The 20,781-nt window shown below is 42.9% G+C and overlaps 1 pseudogene; it reads right to left on the reverse strand.

The window, feature by feature from the left end:
- Positions 1-7,230: 7,230 nt before the first annotated feature.
- On the reverse strand, positions 7,231-7,689 carry LOC111156645 (annotated as a pseudogene).
- Between the last annotated feature and the right edge of the window lie 13,092 nt (positions 7,690-20,781).

Raw genomic sequence — 20,781 nt, forward strand, 5'->3', positions numbered from 1 at the left:
AGAAACAATAAAGGAATATATTAACAAAGATGGAAAGTGGTTCATTGAAAAGACCAGTTTTGGGTGCCTGTGTGGCTCGGTTGGGTGCTCGACTCTCAAATATGGCTTAGGTCATGATTTTGGGGTCATGAGATCCCTCTCCCTGTCGACTCCGTGCTCATCACTGAGTCTTCTTGAGATGCCCTCTCCCTACCTCTCTGCCCCTTCCCCCCAACTCTCTTTCTTGCTCTTAAAAATAAATACATAATTAAAAAAAAAAAGAGAAGACAAATTTCTGGGAATGGTAACTGAAAGGAAATCTGCCATTAGACATATTGTAATAAAAATTACAAAACGCTAAAGACCATGCAAAATTCTTAAAGCAGCCAGAGAGGAAACATGGATCACACAACAGAGAACCAATTTAGACTGGTAGGCGAGGTCCCAAGAGCAAAACAGAAGCTGCAAGAGAAGGAAACAATATACAGTACAGAAGGAAAATACTTACCAACATGGAACTGGATATCCGGCCAAACTGCTCTTCAGTAAGAAGGCTGAGGTACAGACAATTCTGATAAACACTGAGAGTTTGTCGCCAACAGATCCTCACTGAAGGAATTTCTAGAAGATGTACCTCCAGAAGATGGAAAACCACCTCAGAAGGAGGAGGGGTGATGCTTATCTGTAGTCTCTCTTCTTGGTTTTTTATCATAGACTTACCACCATCTGACAGATTGTGTATTTTTCATAGCCATTGGATTTTTGTCTCCTTCCCCCTCCAACGGAATTTATATTCCATTATGGCAGAGAACCCCAGACAATAATACTATAATATTATAATATTATGTATTATAATATTATATATACATATATAATAGAGTCCCTCGATGAATATTTCTGGGGGTGACTGTGTTATTTACATCATAAACAGGATTTTAACTTCAAAGAAGAATGTGTAGTGATGAAATAAAAATACATTGTCTTAAAAACATTTCCTGTTATCCAAAGTTATTACAGGATCAGCTTCCTGGTGGGCAGACTGTGTCTGATTCCCAGAGCAAGTCTGGTCCTGGCTCACTGCTCCCCCCGCTGCCACCTGCCACCATGCCCCCCCCCCCCCGGGACTGCCATAAATTCTCTGCAGGCAGAGAGGGAGACTCTGTGGTTTGGCTTGTCATGGGAGACACAGCTTTATAGACAAAGCTTCAAGACCTTTGCTAGTTGGAGATTAAAAATAAGACGATGCAGGGGTGCTTGGGTGGCTCATTCGGGTAAGCGTCTGACTCTTGGTTTCAGGGCAGCTCATGATTTCAGGGTCGTGAGATTGAGCCCTGTGTCAGGCTCCACACTCAGCCTGCAGTCTGCTTGAGATCCTGTCCCTCTCCAGCTCATGTGTACCCTCTCTCTTTCTCAGAAATAAATAAATAAAATAAAATAAAAATAAAATTGAGAAGATGGATTCTGACCGGGTTACTAATTTTTTTCCTTCCTTTGCTTATTATAGTCCCTTGCTATAGTTTATATAGTAACAGGTGTTTCGTTGGCTTCCCACTTGAATATTCACAGTGGTTATGGGGAACAGTGACAAACGATGATTTCGAGGCCCTGAGCAGTCCAGCCACTTCTTCCGGCTAGCAACCCCTTGAAATTCCTCCTTCTGGCTAAGCAGGTATGTGAGAGTACACGTGTGTACATATGAGCGTGTGTGTAAGATTGTGTCTGTGTGAGCATGTATACATGTCAGCATGAAAGGTGTGTGTGTGAGAGTGGGTGTGTGTGCACAGGAAGGCTCTGTGTGCACCTGTGGGGTGCGTGTATGAGTTTGTGTATGTGTGTGTATGTGTGCATGTGGGGTGTGTGGTGGGAGACTTTGGGATACCTCACAATGTCTCTCCTCCCTCGTCCTTCCCGGCCCCTGGCGGTCAGGTCACTGTGGAGACTGTCTCTGCTTTGCACCCCCCACCCCATAGCCAGTGCTGCCATGTGTTTCATGACACTATTCTGAAGGGTTTGCCTGCTGATCATAGGCAGGTTCCCTTAACTTAGGGGTGCCTATCCTCCTCCTCTTCCTTTTGTTGTTCCCTTCAGTTTTTGTCTCTCTCTCTCTCTTTTTTTTCCCCAAAGATTTTATTTATTTGAGAGAATGAATGAGCGAACGCACGTGCGAGTGAGAGAGAGAGAGAGAGAGAGATAGATTACAAGCAGAGGGAGTGGGAGAGGGAGAAGCAGGCTTCCCGCTGAGCAGGGAGCCCGATGTGGGGCTCGATCCCAGGACCCTGAGATCATGACCTGAGCCGGAGACAGACACTTGACTGACTGAGCCACTCAGGCACCCCAGTTTTTGCCTCTTCAGAAAGATGTTCTGTACCCTCACTACAGGTCTCTTCCTCTCTGTTTTGGAGTGTGATATAATCATACCTTTCCCAAAACACATCTATTCTGCAGAATAATGAAGTAGTCTCCTTAACACAATAGTTATATTTCCATTTTACAGATTGTATTTTCATGACTGACATAAATATTTCCCTCTTTGGTGACTTCAAACTTGAGTTGATTAAAACAAGAGGCTTATACTTGGTGACTGAGACATTTTTCTCCTTTACAGCGTTTCTTCTTGGCGACATTTTTTTTTTCCTCCTTATCATCACGGAGCAGAGTCTGTTCAGCTTTTGGAGAAAATACTTAACTGGTTTTATAATTTGCTAGTTCTTTTCTCTGCTTAATTGCTCTTTGAATCTTCTCCAAAACGGTAACATTTATCTCCAATTAAATGGTGCCAAAACCATGGCCATATTTCTTCCCTTAGCTTAGAGCTACGTTAACTCTAACTCATTTCATCAGGGCATCCTCCTCTCGCTCAGAATCCAGCCGCTCTGTGCTGTTCTCCTTGCTTTTGGGGAGGGTGCCACCGTCCACCTGCTTTCCCAAATGACTCTTCCTTTGACTTCACCGCTGGCTGTCCGTCAATTACAAAGCCTTCTTGATTTCTATTCAGCTATGGCTCAGATTGGGAAAGCTTGCTATGTCCTCACAGTATTTTCCCTCTAAGAGGCTACCATGCTTTCTCTCCTGATTTCCCACAAGTGCCCTGGGATTGGTCTCGCTTCATCACACCATTCCCTAATCCATGTTTCATCTGCAGCCCATCGTCGATCGAATCCATTCTACAGCCTGAGCAATTTTCTCTGCAAAACCACTTCTCTCATCCCTTCGCTTTAGATCTTGCAAACCCCTCCCCTTCGTTCTTTGTATAAGGTCAAAACTCCTTGGATGGCTCAGTCACTCTCAACAGCCCCCCCTCCCTTACCAATGTGTCCCCTCCCACCCTTCTGTTGTAGGATACACCATTACTTCTCACTTCCTGGCCTTTATTCCTGGATTTTTCCATCCCCCATTCAGCCTAAAGTCTCCTACTCATCCAGTAAGTCCTCTCAACCACTCAAGTCTAATTAATCGCCCCACATCTGCACTTCCGAGATCAGGTTCATCCTATATCATTGTACTTACCTTATTAAATTATTATAATTACATTCTGTCTTGACCCTTCAAGAGGGCAGGAACTGTGTCTAGCATGAGAATCCTTATATTGTTAGTGCATAGCATTGTGCCTGACAGAAACAAGGTGAATAGTAGTATTATTTTTAAAAAATATTTTATTTATTTATTTGAGAGAGAGTGCAAAGTTGGGGGAGGGACAAAGGGAGAGGGAGAAGCAGACTCCGGTTGAGCAGGGAGCCCGCCGCAGGGACTCGATTCCAGGACCCTGGGATCATGACATGATCTGAAGGCAGACTCTTAACCGACTGAGCCACCCAGGCGCCCCAATAGTATTATTATTATTACTATTTTCAGTGAATGAATGAAATACGTTGCTGGTGATATAAAGGAATTATGGTGGTGGAATTTCAAACAGAATGAGATACTGTTTGATGGAAAGAACCCTGGCCATATTAGTTAGCTCTGGCTGCCATAACAAAATACGACAGACCAGGTGTCTTAAACAACAGAATTTTATTTGCTCTAGTTCTGGAAGTTCAAAGTCCGCAGTCAAGGTGTTAGGAGGGTTGGGTTCTTGTGCGGTATCTCTTTTTGGCTTGCAGGTGACTGCCTGCCTTCTCACGGTGTCCTCACGTGGTCTTGCTTCTGTGTTTGTGCATCTCCGGTATCTCTTCCTCTTTTGATAAGGACACGAGTCCTACCGGATTGGGATCCACTCATATGACCTAGTTTAATAGTGTTTCCTCTCTCCAGCTCCAATTACAGTCACAGTCTAAGGTACAGGGGCTTAGGACTTCAACATATGACTTGGAGGGGGCACAGTTTAGTCTGTTACATTCTCTTACCTCAATCTGGAGCATCTGAAAGGTCATGCAAACTCCCTCAAGGGTGAGCCAAGGCCTCTGTCACAAATGCATTGCAAAATGGCTTTTCCCTCTGTTCAAGTCCTGTCTTCCCCATGCTTTTCCCCAAGTATACCTCCTGAGAGCATTTGCCAATGAACCCACTTCATGCTCTTCCACTCTAGAGTCTGTTTCCAGAGAGCCTTTCTCAGAACCTCAAGTTATAGGACACAGACCTATTTATTCGGTCTGCACATACTGCAAATTCACGTCTCTGCTTCGGCATTGCTCAAACTAAGTGTGATGGCAGGACTTCTTCTCTGATAAGCAGCACTGTAAAGAAATATTACCAGTTTGAAGAATAATATTGTGTAATCCTTAGTCACTGAAAAACTTCGGAACAAAGAGTATCCAACGAAGCTTCAACCACGGTGACCTATTTGATAAACCCATGCCCTATTTCTTTAGGTTCATTTTGGAGTGATAACATTATTGCTAATCACATGTGGAAGCCATGGTAGCTTTTGAGCCCCCTTTCCAACACACTACCTATTTTATTGCCTCTTTATGGACCTATTCATCCAATGAAAATACAAATACTTACCATGGCACATATATGGTTCTGTTGGTATGTTTTTAGGTCTCAGATTTTGTAATCCCAGGTTATTTGGCAACTCTTTCACAGCAGAATAGCTCAGAGTACTTAGGAAGCAAGTTTCATAAATTCAAAACCTACATTTTTATGCTTCCCTTTGAGGATTTTCCTGAGAAGTATTCCTGGAAGAATGTAGCAATCAGTGAGTTTTGAAACATTAAAATTCTTACCATGTTCCCAGGGGGGTGATGTATCCCGTGTTTGTTTGGGTAGTCATGGAAGCCTCTAGCGTCTAGCACCTGCCCTCCTGCTTTCCTTCCAGGTGATTATTTGTTTTTTTTGGAGGGCTGTTAGCTATTCTGTGATGAAGCGTTAGCTGGGCACAGCTGGTCCTATATGTACTGCGCCAGAAATTTGTATAGCCCTGTAGACATTTAAATTATGAATTCAGTTTTGGATTGACAAACTGTGCTAAATATGATTTCAGTCAAACTGTACTTGTGGAAGTAAAAATTGTGAAAACTTGGGAATTGCTAGAACTAAAGTACTCTGAATCACAAAATCACTTAGCATGTAAATAATAGAGTTGTCCTCCTCCTGGGGAAAAAGAACAGAGGACCAGCTGGTTTCACTGGTAAATTCTACCAAACATTTAAAGACTATTAATACCAATCCTTCTCAAACTCCTCTAAAATATTTAAGAGAGGGGGATACTCTCAAACTCATTTTATGGGACCAGCATTACACGGATAACAAAGCGAGAGAAGAACACTACAAGAAAAGAAAACTAGAGCCTGTATCCCTCAAGACTATAGATGCAAAATTCTCAACAAAATCCAACTAGGAAACGAAAGTCAGTAGCACATGGAAATGATCATGCATGATTATCAAGTAGGACTCATCCCTACTATTCAAGGATGGCTTAACACAGGCAAATAAATAAATAAGATTCATTAAATTAAGAGAACAATGATACAACACATACAATTATCTCAATAGCTATAGAAAAAGCCTTTGATGAAATTCAGTATTCTTTCATGAATAAAAAACCTCAACAGACTGGGTATAGAAGAAATACATCTCAACATAATAAAGTTCACATATGACAAGGTCACAGTTAACATTATGCTTCATGGGGAGAAGTGGAGAACTCTTGCTCTAAGATGAAAAACAATTCTCCCCTCTCATTCTCTCTCTTACTCTCTCAAATAAATGGATAAAATCTTAAAAGAAAAAAAAAAGATGAAAACCAAAACACTCATCACTCCTCTTCAACATAATCCTGGAAATCCTAGCCAAGGCCTTCAGGCAAGAAAAAGAAATACAAGTCATCCAAATCAGGAAAGAAGAAGTAAAATCATCTCTGTTTGAAGATGACATGATCTTATATGTAGAAAATCCTGAAGATTCCAACAAAAAACTGTGCTCTCTGCTTTTTTGACTCCCATGGACTGGCCTTTGAGGTCAGCTGAGTGACAGCATGGTTGTATTGGGCTACATGAACTTAAAAAAAAAAAAAAAGGTTTGTTTTTGAGAGCTGGGGGAACTCTCCACTGAACAATTCTCTGATATTGGAGAGTTGGCTGCAGCTTGATTGTCTGCACCCCTGTTTAGCTCCTGCCACTGTCTGAACACCCAGGTTTCTCGATCTTTGGGTTGTTTTGCTTTAGTGGATCACCATAAGAAATGGCTCATGGTTTACTTCCTTCCTTCCAGAGAAGGGCACTCCTATCTTCTCCTTGTGCCAAATGGTGGGAGGCAGGCTGGATCCCACTGCTATCTCTCACCACTTTACCTTCTCACTCTTGTCATTATTGTAATTATCTTAACGATATGCAATTGGAGCTTCATTTAGAATATCCAAGAATTGGATATGGATCAAATTTCAACAATAGGGAAAAGGTTAAATGCAATGCAATTCAATTTTACAGTGAAATACTTCACAATCATTAATAAATCATTAATAAAAGAGTCCTGTTTTTAAGGAATAGTTAATTGCAGGAGAAAATGTTCACAACATAACAATAACAAGAAAAATAGTTAACAGCTTACAGTAAATCCCAATTTTACTTAATACACACCTATGTGCATGCATATGCAACACCAACACCCATCCTAAAAAATCCTACGGGAAATATGAGACAACGTTAATAATGGTTTCACCTGGGTGGTGGGATTATAAATGACATAACATTCTTTATTGTAGTTTTTTTTGTTTTTCCTTCTTCCATTTTCTGTAACCAATATGTATGCTTTTATAAGCAAGAGACTTTTTTTCCTCTTAGTTCATGTCTTTTATTATTAACCCATATACAATTATTCATCTTCTGGTTTCTTGAAGCAATAGGTCAGATGACATTTGCCACAATAACGTCTGTCAAAGTGGCTGGCCATAAACACTATAGCATCACAATCATCTGAATGGCACTTCCGATTAAGGTAACTGACTGATCTTGCCATTCTCATCCGTCTTTAGGATCTCAGGATGGCCAGTTTAACCTTTCTCTTACACCTATTCTTCTTGGGAGTGGTATAAGACTTCTTTTCTCAGCCCCAGCTCGAAGTCTCAACACAAGATGAAGAGTGGGCTCCTTCTGAATGAGTCAGATGAACTACGTCCATCTTCCAGTCACTTGCAGCAAAGATCGGTCTCTGCTGACCGGGAGGAGCTCCTTCCTTATCCTGGATCTTGGCCTTTTCATTTTCTATTGTATCCGAAGGTTCAGCCTCAAGAGGGATGGTCTTCCCCATAAGGATTTTCACAAAAATCTGCATTTGGGTGGTGGTTCCTCCTGAGGTTGAGGAAAAGGAAGAAAACAGTCAGACCTGGGGACACAGAAGAGGGTGCCAGGTAGGCCGCTGGCTGGAGAGAGCAGCAAGGAAAAATTGCTGACGGCAGTATCTCATTTGGTTGCTTCCTGGTGTCTATTTCATAAAAGTCAACTTCCAGGCAGGGTGCAAAGGAGGAAATCAGCTCACCTCATGACTGTCACATCTGACCTCCTGTCCCATTCTCCTAAGCTGTCCAAATAGGAAAAACAGCTTGAGAAAAGAGAGGGCACTGAGTTTAAGCTTCTTGCAAGAATGGTAAAATACACTTTGGTGTACACTCCTTGGGGCTGCACATTTTGGGAGAAATGGTTCCTTCTTCATATGAAAGAGTATTGGGTATTCAAGGCAAGTCAACATATTTTTAACTGTTGCTTTGTGCCAGTACTATGTATCCTTATTGCAAAATGGGGTGGGGGGAGAAATCCAGTGTTCTCTGGAAAAACTCAGCTATCTTAGAGATCTTATCAATTTCCAAGGAGGCATTAGAAATGCTGCAGTAAAATACCTTGGACTCTGGAGCCTGATAAGTCAGGGACCTAGGACAGTCCCCTGCTCCTTCCCCCAACCCAGCCTAACTCTGGGGTTGCCAGAAAAATTAAAACAGCATGTGAATCTGAGAAGCAAAGAGCAGGAAACCCCTAGGGAGTGAAAAGGGGGTTGTGAGAGCTGTTGGGAAAGAAATGGGGTTGGAGCAGAAGAGGTTTGTGCTCAATAGTTTGGAACAAATTGAGCACCCCTCCCCCATGGGTCATCCCCCACCTCATCGCCTTGGGAAAAATCAAAGCATGCCTCTTTGTGGATAAACAGCATCATCTGTCCTGTACTGCAGACATCAGGTAGGGATAGTGTCCAGGAGACAGAGGAGCCAGCCTACTGGTCCACCACTGAGCATTCCTTCCTTGTTCTTCCCCTCCAGACCTCAAGCAGTTGGTGAGTACACTCAGGACATTTTCCTGAGAATAATGCCTGGACAGAGAATTAAAAGTGTATGGGGGACAGGATCATGGTGAAAGAGAGTAGTTGCCTGCGGGTGAGAAATACAGCTTTGAGTTAGCATCGAACTATCCAGAATAGTTGTTACAGCAGCACCTCCTATCCTATCCTGACTATCGCATTACTCTAGGAATTGGAAATAATCAGATAGATCAAGAATTCCAAATAGCTCGGTACAGAGTATCAAAGAGATGAGAGAATGTCTGTGACATGATGCAGGGACAAGACGGTGTGTAAGAGGATTTACTGATTATAGATTAAAAATACGGTTACAGGGGCACCTGGGTGGTTCAGTGGGTTAAGCCTCTGCCTTCGGCTTGGGTCATAGTCTCAGGGTCCTGGGATTGAGCCCCGCATCGGGCTCTCTGCTCTGCAGGGAACCTGCTTCCTCCTCTCTCTCTGCCTGCCTCTCTGCCTACTTGTGATCTCTGTCTGTCAAATGAATAAATAAATTCTTAAAAAAAAATACAGTTACAATATCAAACTCAAGAGATAGGATACAGAGTCGAAAGTATGTAGTTGGAGAACAAATTGGTGAACCGCAGTATCGGGTCCACAACCACTCCCAGAAGGAAAATTGGTGAAGAGAGGAAATGAAAGGGAAAAATAAAATAAAGCAAGAGAGGCAAAATACTGGGAATTGATGATAATGAATTTGTAAAAATATAGAAAGAGGAAAATGTAAAGTAGACGGATGACTGGCGTCAAGAGACCTGGGTTGGCCTGGCGCTAAGTGGCAGTACCTTGGACAGATCATTCATCCCTCGGAAGCCTTACTTCTCTGCCCTACAAGAGCTTGGAGAGAAGGATTCCAACACTGGACTGAACCTACCTCGCTTCAGGCTCCACTTTCGTCAGCTTTCTCTGCCCCTTTAGATGTTCGTGTCTCTGTATGTCGAATAAGTAACTAATCCGTCCCCAGCACAGGGTAGGTAATTTCCAATCTCTTCATTTTAGGAAAATTCTAAGACTAAAATTTAGATTCTAGTTCAACACAGTTGTTTCCCAAGTGAAAAAGTTGAAAAATGGAGGAAGTAAGTCACTGAGTGTCTGACTTGTGACGAACTCAATGCTTCCGAAGCTGGCCTGTGGATCCCTGGGTGCTCATTTGTGATGCTAAGCTTAACCATTAGAAAAATAGACCTCCTTTCGTGGGTATTTCATTTTCCATAAATTATTTGGTTTCTCATTTAACTTAATGAAATTGTCTAATTTTACAGTGATTCAGTGGAGAGGTCGGTGGGTCGCTCCAGAGTGCTGGGAAGGTGAAGGGCAGCTGAAGGATTAGAACTTTTTTTTTTTTTAAGTATTTTTAAAAAGATTTAAAAAAAATGTATTTATTTAGCAGACAGAGATCACAAGTAGGCAGAGAGGCAGGCAGAGATAGAGGGGGAAGCAGGCTCCCTGCTGAGCAGAGACCCTGATATGGGGCTCGATCCCAGGATCCTGAGATCATGACCTGAGCTGAAGGCAGAGGCTTTAACCCACTGAGCCACCCAGGAGCCCCCAATGTGGTTTTTTTTTTTTTTTTAGATTTTATTCGTGTGTATGTGTGTGTGTGTGTGTGTGTGTGTGAGAGAGAGAGAGAGAGAGACACAGAGAGAGAGAGAGCACAAGCAAGGGGAGTGGCAGGCAGACAGAGAAACAGACTTCCCCTTGAGCAAGGATCCTGTTGTGGGACTAAATCCCAGGACCCTGGAATCATGACCTGAGCCTAAGGCAGACACTTAACCAACTGACTGAGCCACCCAGGCACCCCAACAACGCAATGTTTATAGCACACAGTAACCGTCGAAAAGGAGCGTACTCTGCTGATACGTTAACCTTCATTTGAAACTTTCAGGTTATTAACGTGAAATGTATTTATTACATCTACTCATATTTAAAATAAGGTAGATACCTTTTTCAATTAAAGAAGCACTAGGTGATGATTTTGAATAAGGTTGAAAATGAAATTATTTCCTAAAGTAATTACTGTCTATATTTTGTGAACACTTCCAGATTTTTTGATATGCACATACTGACATTTACTGCTATTACTACTGCCAGCATTAGAAACATGCACAATGTTTTGCATCTTGCTTTTTTTTTCGTGTATTTGTGGATGTTAAATATCTTGTCACTGACGCACGCAGGTTTGCTTCGTTCTTTTTAATAGCTGCACGGTATGAACACAGCACAATTTCTTTGTGTCATCTCCTTTGATAGACATTTGGGTTAGTTTCAAGTTTTCTCCTCTTAGAAACAATGCTACAATGAGAGCTCTTGGAAATATGGTTTATTTTTAATGAGCATTTACTGCTGTGAAAATGTGACTTTGGAAATAATTGTTGGCAAGATCATTCTCTCTCAGTGTGCTGAGAAATGCAATATTTAAACATCATTTAAATTTTAAAGTTGGGATTGGGTCATTTCCATTAAAACCAGGTTAAAATCACAATGATCTTTTTTCTCTTATATCAGAATGAATCCTCTTGCTCCAGATGGGACATAAAGCTCCTTAAATTGAAATTCATTGCACGGGGGCTCTGATGGCCCTTAACAGATGGGAGAACAATCTCATTTGGATGGTTATGTAATTCAGTGATTATCATGGAACCCTTCGGATCATCTCAGACAGAAGGTGGACGGTAAGTAAGGCAGGTGAAGAGGCTGTGGGTTTACTATATTTGCTTCTTTGTGTGTATTTCTTTGCTAGAGTCAGTAAGACTGGAATCAGATCTTAGCGGATAACACAGTCCGGTCTAATGACAGACCTTGGGGTCTCTGAATCAAGCATTTGGATACCAGTTAGAATTCCAATAGTTTCTTGTTAAATGACCTTGGGAGGATCATTCCTTCTCTCTGAAGGCTTCATTTTCACAAGTATGCCACATAATGCCTCCAGTAGGAGGGTACGATAATAATGTTTATTCACAGATACTCACTGAGCCCTGTGTGCTGAGAACTGTTCCAAGTGCTAGAGAAATAGCTGTAAACAAAATAGATGAGAATTGATTTTTCCCCCCCAAAGGTGATGTTACTTTCTTCCGCTGGAAGTCATCACCTGCTCTACTAGAATGTGGTCAATGTATCCCACCAAAATTTAGCTTTTATGTATTACATGTTAGTAACCGTGGCTACACCATGGGGCACTTACTAGTCAAATCAAACGACCTTGTCTGAACTTAACTCATTCAACAAGATGCTATTTCTCCTGCAGTATATCATGCCTGCATTGCTAAAGTTAACACCCAGTGTTTTTTTTTTAAGATCTTATTTATTTTTTTGACAGACAGAGATCACAAGTAGGCAGAGAGGCAGGCGGAGAGAGAAAGGGAAGTAGGCTCCTTGCTGAGCAGAGAGCCCGCAGGACCCTGGGATCATGACCTGAGCCGAAGGCAGAGGCTTTAACCCACTGAGCCATCCAGGCGCCCCTAACACCCAATTTTTAACACACACTAAAATCCATTCATCCTTCTTTCATTTTACCTGTGATAGTACCTGGAACAAGTATCTAGAAAGTAAATTTTTGTTGACTATAAATATTCACAAATATTTATTGTTTAAACTTCAGGCACTAGGAACAGCTTTGGAAAATACAAGGACAAATAAAATACTGTTCCTGCTTTCAAAGATCTTACATCTAGTTAGGAGATAGGAATATAACCAGAAATATGATGAATGCTTTAATAATTGAGGGCACTGTACGTCTGCCTCAATCTCGCCAAATGAAGTTGTCATTTCCTATTTTGCTGTTCTATTTACCTACCTCAGACTCAAGGAGCCCGATGCGGGGCTTGATCCAAGGACCCTGGGATCATGACCTGGGCTGAAGGCAGACACTTAACTGACTGAGCCACCCAGGCATCCCTACCCTGGACTTTTTAATTTGCCTAAAAATTAGCAGACCAGGTAAGTCAAACAAGTTTCTTTGTTTCTGCTTTTTGGTGAATCAGAAAGAACAGTTTCTATCTTTTTCAAGGATGTATTTGGAGGCAGAACTGGTAAATGTTTTATACTTAATTGCAAAGCTGGTATAAATATTTCAGGACACAATTGAGTTTTTCTCATTAAAACCCGTTCTCCTGTCTCTGTATGCATAAGTTTCTAGCTGTGGAGAGAAACTACTATTTTAAAATAATTGCAAAGTTCCTAATTCCATGGTAACCGTGACAAATAGACCTTTGTTATAATAGGTTTTGACGGGCTTATTTTTAGTTAGAACAAGGAAAGACAGTTTTTGTTATTAAAAAAATCCCTTAACCTAACTTGGTCTCTGTTTTTTAACTTGCTCCCAGTTAAAGGCTCTGGTGGGCCAGACAAATCAGAATCAATTCGTTTTTCAAACCAGTGGCATATTCTGTGCATCACTGTTCTCAGGCAGATTTGAAGATATTTGTTGTAGGGTCGCTAGAAATCCCAAATATTTTTTTTCTTATATTTCTGCATTTAGGAAAAATCAGTGCATAAGCAAAAAGACCTTCTTTGGTACTCTCCATAGAATTATGTTTAAACGAGAACAAACAGGAGAAATTTTCATTTTCCTTTTGGTCACTTTTAACGTACTACCCATAGATGGCAGCAAGCGCTCACTCTGCTAACCCTCCAGACCCAGCCAGTCTCCGGCAGGCCCAGGGCCGATAAAACCGTGATAAAGGGAGGAATGCTGAAGACAGCAGGTCACGTGTCTGGAGGATGCTTTATTTAGTTGTCTGAGATGCGGTTCTTCTTTTCAGAGCTGGAGAACTTTTTTTTTTTTTTTTTTTTTTTAAAGATTTTATGTATGTATTTGACAGAGACACAGTGAGAGAGAGAAGAGAAGCAGGGGGAGTGGGAGAGGAAGCCCAATGCTGGGCTCGATCCCAGGACCCTGGGATCATGACCTGAGCCGAAGGCAGACGTTTAACCAACTGAGCCGCCCAGGCGCCCGACTTTGTTCTGTTTTGATTTTTATTACGAGATTTGAGAGAAGAATCCCAGCAACACTGAAGGAACAGTCAAGGCCAGGCAGGGAGGGTGTGTGGCCTGGGGCTTCCCTGGGTGGCTCTGGTGCCTTCTGCAGTCTCAATCACTCAATTCATTCCACTCAACTCCTTCAACTCAAGTGTGCTGAAATGAAAGTTCTGGAAACTCAGTCTTACCCATTTGGTCTCTATGGGTCTGGAGTCTCTCTCTTATTTCCCAGCCTCCCAGCAAATTGTTATTTTGGGGGGGGCCCCCCAAGTCCTGTGTACACCAGCGCCCCCACGAGGTTGGAGGGTCAACCTGCAGGTATTTTTAGACAATAATTTAAATAAGCATAAACTGATTGATAGGGCTATACCTGTTTTTTCTTTTATTTTGTGCTTATTATTTGTCTAGCACAAACACTTTATATACATCTCATTTAATACTTAAAAGTGCTCCATAAATTAGAGATTATGAATCTTATTTGGCTAATGAAGAAACAGAAGTGAATGAACTTGTTCAAGTTTACAAATCTGGTTTAAACTGCTCTGGCTAGTTTAAGGAAGGCTCCTTCTTAAGAAGTTGCAAGACTTTCCTTCTCAGTATGTATAGATTACTTCTGTGTGCATTATGAAAGATATAAGTGTTCCAAACCCTTGAAGACTTTATAATGGGAAGGCTCACACACAGTAAAAAGACATCAAGGTAGTAGCGTTTAGAATTATGGAAATTTGGGTCTTTGGAAGACACTGGAATAAAAGAATTTTCATAGCAATGAAAGAGGCCTGGGCAGAAAAGTAGCAGCTAAACAGAAGCCTGGTGAACTTAAGATGTACTATCCTATTTTTCTGGTTTTCCTTCATTGGTTTAACATTAAGAACACGGTCATGTTCACCTTGCAAGGGCCAAGTTGTATGAAGCAGACCTTCTCAAACTCTCATGGGAACCTAGGATCTAGAGCTGCTCTCAGAGTATCTCCGGTGGTGTAAGTTCTCCCAAAGGGTCGACACGAGGTACTTAATAAGAATCCACATCTTACGGATGGCCACTACACTCACACAAAGATGTTCGACATCATTAGTTATTAGGAGGATACAAATCAAAGCCACAATGAGATACCACTTCACCCCCACAAGGATGGCTGGAATCAAAAAGTCAGAAAACCACAAATATTGGTGAAGATGTGGAGAAATGCCCTACTGCCCATGGCAAGGAAAAATGTGCAGCTGCTTTGGAAAACAGTCTAGTGGTTTCTTGAATAATTACACCTAGAGTCACCATAGGTCCTAGCATTTCTACTCTTAGATTTATACTCAAGGGCAATGACTATATTTGTTCACACAACAACTTGTACATGGATGTTTACAGCAGCATTGTGCATAATAGCCCTAATGCAGAGGGGCTACCTGGGTGGCTCAGTTGTTAAGCGTCTGCCTTCTGTTCAGGTCATGATCCCGGGGCCCTGGGATTGAGTCCCATGTTGGGCTCCCTGCTTGGCGGGAAGCCTGCTGCTCCCTTTCCCTCTGCCCCTGCTTGTGTTTCTCTCTTGCTATGTCTCCGTCAAATTAAAAACAAAAAAATTAAAAAAATTGGCCCTTGTGTGGAAACAACGCAAATGCCCATCAACTGATGAATATGTATATCTATACCGTGGACTAGTGTTCAGCAATAATAAGGAATGAGGTATCAAGACATGTCACAACATAGGTAACACTCAGGAACACCACAAGTGAAAGAAGCTAGTCCCAAAGATCCACATGTTGTATGATTCCATTTATATGAGATGTGTGTAATAGGCAAATCTATAGACACAGAAAGTAGATTAGGGGTTGCCTAGGGCTGGGGGTGGAATGTGGGGGGATGGGAGGTAATAGCCAAAGAGTATGGGATTTCTTCTGGAGGTGATAAAAACATTCTAAAATTTATTCTAGTGAAGGTTGCACTACTCTGTAAATATATGGAATTATACAGTTGAAATGGGTGAATTGGATGTATATGAATTATATCTCAATAAATCTGTTAAAAAAAGAATTCAGGGGCACCTCGGTGGCTCAGTCAGGTAGACGTCAGCCTTTGGCTCAAGTCATGATCTCAGGGTCCTGGGTTTGAGCCCCACCCTGGGTTTCCCTGCTCAGCGGGGAACCTGCTTCTCCTTCTCCCTCTGCCCCTTGTGCTCTCGCTCATGCTCAATCTCTCAAATGAATAAATAAATAAAATCTTTTTATGAATAAATAAATAAAATCTTTTAAGAAATATTTTATTTATTTATTCGAGAGAGAGAGAAAGCATGAGTGAGAGCATAAGCGGGGTGGGGGGGTGGACGGGGAGGGGCAGTGGGAGAGGTAGAAGCAGGTTTCCCTCTGAGCAGGGAGCCCGAGGAGGGCTCGACCCCAGGACCCCAGAATCATGACCGGAGCTGAAGGCAGCCGCCCAACTCACTGAGCCACCCAGGCGCCCCTAAATAAAAAAAAAATCTTAAAAAAAAAAAAGAATCCATAGTCTGCCACATCAAATTATGTAGAACTTATTAACTAGGTACTTTTTGGTAAGCACTTTGCATATGTTAATTCTCATAATCTTCACAACAATCTCGTGAATTCTTTAATCTTCCTTATTTTGCAGGTGGGGGGACCGCACTGTAGACAAAGGGGATGAAGGATCTCAGCCAAGGTCGCCTAGCTTGTGAGAGGCCGCATTAGACCCTCTTGGGTAGAACTAAGAGGGTCCCAGATCTGTGCTCTGAGTCCTAGGAATTCTACCCTTGGGAGAGGAAATCTTTGTGTGTGATCACCTGGTGGATCCTTTCCTCATTTTATATATGGGCAAAAAGGGGCACACTTACCGTGGCACTGACACAGAAGCTCTGTCTACCGCTCCCTGTCTGGGACTCACCATTCCATCCTGTCATCCAGGTGCAAAAGGGTTGACTGGGGCAGAATCCCTGCTACTGCGGTACCCAGGAACAAAGTTTTTTCCCTTAATTGTATTATTTTTGAATCTGGAAGGAGAGGTAGGTCAGAAAACCCAGACGGTGGTGGAGGAGTGTTACAAAGAAGAAAATGAAGGCGCAGGCAGTGAAATTGGTTGGGGATTTGGGAATCTGTGAGATGTAAAGTGAAATAATACGCAAGCGTGCCCACAAAATAGTGCCTGTTTCATTTTTTCATTATGTATTACAAGAAGATTTCAAGGGGACTAAATCTGCAGAAAGATCTCGCCTGAAGTTAAGTGATTCTTATATGAGAAACGATTAGGTATTCCATATTCCATTTCTGCTCGACTGTTCAAGCTAGCGGGGCGGTCGGTCGGTGGGCTGTGGCAGGCATGAGACACCAGAAACCAACTCTGACATTCTAGTAAAGTAACTTAACGTCATAGCGTATTAAAGAAAGCCCTCTGGGGCGCCTGGGTGGCTCAGTGGGTTAAAGCCTCTGCCTTAGGCTCAGGTCATGGTCCCAGGGTCCTGGGGTCGAGCCCTGCAGTTGGGCTCTCTGCTCAGCTGGGAGCCTGCTTCCCCCTCATTCTCTCTGCCTGCCTCTCTGCCTACTTATGATCTCTGTCAAATAAATAAATGAAATCTTAAAAAAAAAAAAGCCCTCTGTATTAGCAGATGATCAAACTTCCCATCAATGTTCCTCCTCAGAGCTATCTTTTTTTTTTTTTAAGATTTTTTATTTATTTATTTGACAGACAGAGATCACAAGTAGGCAGAGAGGCAGGCAGAGAGAAGGATGAAGCAGGCTCCCTGCTGAGCAGAGAGCCCGATGTGGGGCTCGATCCCAGGACCCTGGGATCAGGACCTGAGCTGAAGGCAGAGGCTTAACCCACTGAGCCACCCAGGCGCCCCATCCTCAGAGCTATCTTGCAGGCAAGCATCCCCTTGTTTAGCTAAGTCAGCCTTCTAGAACAGACCTCAGACAGCTTCTGTGTTCCCCCTGTCTCTTTACCATGCTGGCAGCCAGTCTGGCCCATGGTCTTCTGCGTTTTCTTTGAGCCTCAACTATCTTCCTCTTGCTTCCGTCCCTTCAGTCATTCCTTCTTAAATGGATCAATTGCTCTGCTCATTCCCACCGAGGTCTCTTGAATGGAGCCCAGGCTTCAAAAAGCCCTCTGCTGTTTGTAGTCTCACATTGGATCTGCAACCTTGCAGCTTTCCCTCAGGGGAAGGTAGAGATGTGAGGGCCATGCGAGATTGCAACGTGTTGGAAAGAACATGGCAGTGACCGTGGGAATGCCGGATGCCAGGCGAAGAGCGAAATCCCTGAAAAGGTACATAAAGTAAATCCGAGGGAAGAAAGAACAGCAACGACAAGAGAGGATACAAAGAAGCGTCCTGTGGATGCAGTGATGAAAGATAAATGACACCTGTCCACGGGCGGGCAGGAAGTGACAAAGGTTGGGTGACTCGGTTTGAGCAAAAGCTCCCGGTAGTAGACAGAGGAATTTTCCCACAAAGCAGAATAAGCCTCTTGGCCCCGTCGTTATCGATAAGCCACCGTTTACTTAGCAATCCACGTGAGAAGAAATAGTGATAGCCTTTCAGCTTAATTGAAGTAAACAGAAGAGAAATGTTTTCAATAACAGTGCCTGAAAATAGCCGAGACAGTAAAGCCACAGCTTAAATGAATCAGGTAGACTTGTTTTGCTTGTATAGATTCAGCTGTTCTTCATCCTCTTTCTGATGATGATGATGAAAATAATAGCAATATCAGTTATGACCATCATTTGATTGGGTCTGGGTTAATCTTTATGGAAAGTCCTTCATTCACTCCTATCACTACCGATTTCCTGCCTATACAGTACCTTATGGGTATTGAACCAGACAGGGAGCAGACCTCAGCCCTGGGCGGGTGCAGCAGCTTCCTTGCCCAATGACTCCCTTGCTTTTCTCACCTGGCATTGTGCTCCCCTCTGGGACATGGTGTCTTTTGCCTACACCAATCATGGCTTTAGAATTTCCCTTCAGCTGGGATTGACCCGGGGTATGAGCACGTGACCCAATTCAGTCCGCAAAGACTTAAGTTGCTGAGGAATTCTGGGAAAGATATTTTCCCGGGATCAAAGAGAGTAGTGTAATGAGGAAGGCCTTTTGTCCCATCCCACTTCTTCCTGTGTGGAGGTAGTTGAGTGAGGATGTGACGTTTACAGCCGTGGCAGCCATTTTGTGACTATGAGGGCCCACTGCCTGCTTACTGGGAAAGGAGAGCAGAAAGATGGCAAGAGCTCACCCTTGGTTAGTAGTAGGAGGTTTGTCTTCTTGCAGAATTGTCTTCCTCTAGATGTCTTGTTTTGTGAAATAAACACCTGTTATTTGGGCTCCTTTTAGTCAGTCATTTCCTTCTTTGCAGTGGAAAGCATCCTACCTGATCCAAGGTGCTGTGGTCTGAATGGGTCCCCCTAAAATTCATATTTATTTATTTAAAAAATTATTTTAATTTTTATTTATTTATTTAAGATTTTGTTTATTTATTTGACACAGAGAGAGATCACAAGTAGGCAGAGCAGGCAGAGAGAGAGGAGGAAGCAGGCTCCCCGCTGAGCAGAGAGCCCGATGTGGGACTCGATCCCAGGACCCTAAGACCATGACCTGAGCCGAAGGCAGAGGCTCAACCCACTGAGCCACCCAGGCGCCCCTAAAATTCATATTTTATTTATTTTTATTTATTTATTTTTAAAGATTTTATTTATTTATTTGTCAGAGAGAGAGAGGGAGAGAAAGCGAGCACAGGCAGACAGAATGGCAGGCAGAGGCAGAGGGAGAAGCAGGCTCCCTGACGAGCAAGGATCCCGATGTGGGACTCGATCCCAGGACGCTGGGATCATGACCTGAGCCGAAGGCAGCTGCTTAACCAACTGAGCCACCCAGGCGTCCCCTAAAATTCATATTTTAAAACCTAATCCCCAGTATGGTGGTATTAAGAGGCGAAGATTTTGGGAGGCGCTGAGGTTATGACAGTGGAACCTTCATGAATGAGATTAGTGCTCTTATAAAAGAGACCCCGCAGAGATCCCTTCCCCTTCTGCCATCTGAGGTTGTAGCAAAAAGACCGCAGTCTATGCACCAGGAAATAGGTCCTTCACCAAGACACATTTGCCAGCGCCTCCATCTTGGACTCCCCAGCTTCTAGAACTATGAGGAAGGAATATTTGGTGTCTGAGCCATCCAGGATAAGGTGTTTTTGTTAGAGCAGCCCAAACGGACAAAGACACAGGTACTTGAATAATTTTACGTTCCGCTGCCACAATTGTGAAAACAGTCAAGACAACCATCTGGGGTATATTCCATTAGTTTGTTCTGTTGTCCCCCGAGGCTGAGCTATCTTTCTGCTCCCTGGCATTTCAATCACTTTAATCATCTGATTTTGTGCACACACATCCCAGTTTTACAAATAAAGTCCCTGAAGAGAAAACAAAACCAAATTAAAAGTTTGCTTAAACAAATTGATCCCATAAAATCCTTTTGGAGTAAAAGCTGATGGAACAAATGTGTTCCGAGCACTAGAGCGTTCGGGGCTGTTAAACAGGGCAAAAGTCCAAGAAAGGAAAAAAACCTCCAACAAAAGAAGCCCACATGAGTAATTAGGGACCCAGGAAAGGAAGCCCAGATTGCAACTCCGAAGCTCTGCTTTTTTTGCCAGTAAGAGCGCTGTTAGAGCAACAGGATGAGTTAATTTCCAGGCTCCATTTTACAAATTGGCAGCTCTTCAGTTTGCCTTCACCCAAAACCCTGAACAACCAAGCACCACCTCCCATACAGAGCAGGATGACAAAAGAAAGCCTTCATGTGTATGGCCGTTTGAAGGCTAAGCAGAAATCCACAGCAATGACCCCCATGCAGGTTACACCTGGACCGGGAGTTCTACCCTGGGTGAAGTACTTAACTAATTAATTCAACGAAGAGCTCCCATTGGAGGGCAGGACACCATGTCAGGAGGGAAGATGCTGTGAGAGGGGATACGTGGGATTCAAAGGTAAGACATCCAACTTTGTGGGTTGGGGTTTTTTATTCCTGACGTGCAAATACCACTCTAGCACAAAATGCAAGGGGGCAAGTTCTACAAGAGAGATACAAGGTCATGTGCTATGGGAAGTACCAGATGGGAGAGATTCTAT

Source organism: Enhydra lutris, unplaced genomic scaffold, assembly GCF_002288905.1.
Source record: "Enhydra lutris kenyoni isolate GAN:26980312 unplaced genomic scaffold, ASM228890v2 scaffoldscaffold48, whole genome shotgun sequence".
In the NCBI taxonomy this organism is placed as follows: Eukaryota; Metazoa; Chordata; class Mammalia; order Carnivora; family Mustelidae; genus Enhydra; species Enhydra lutris.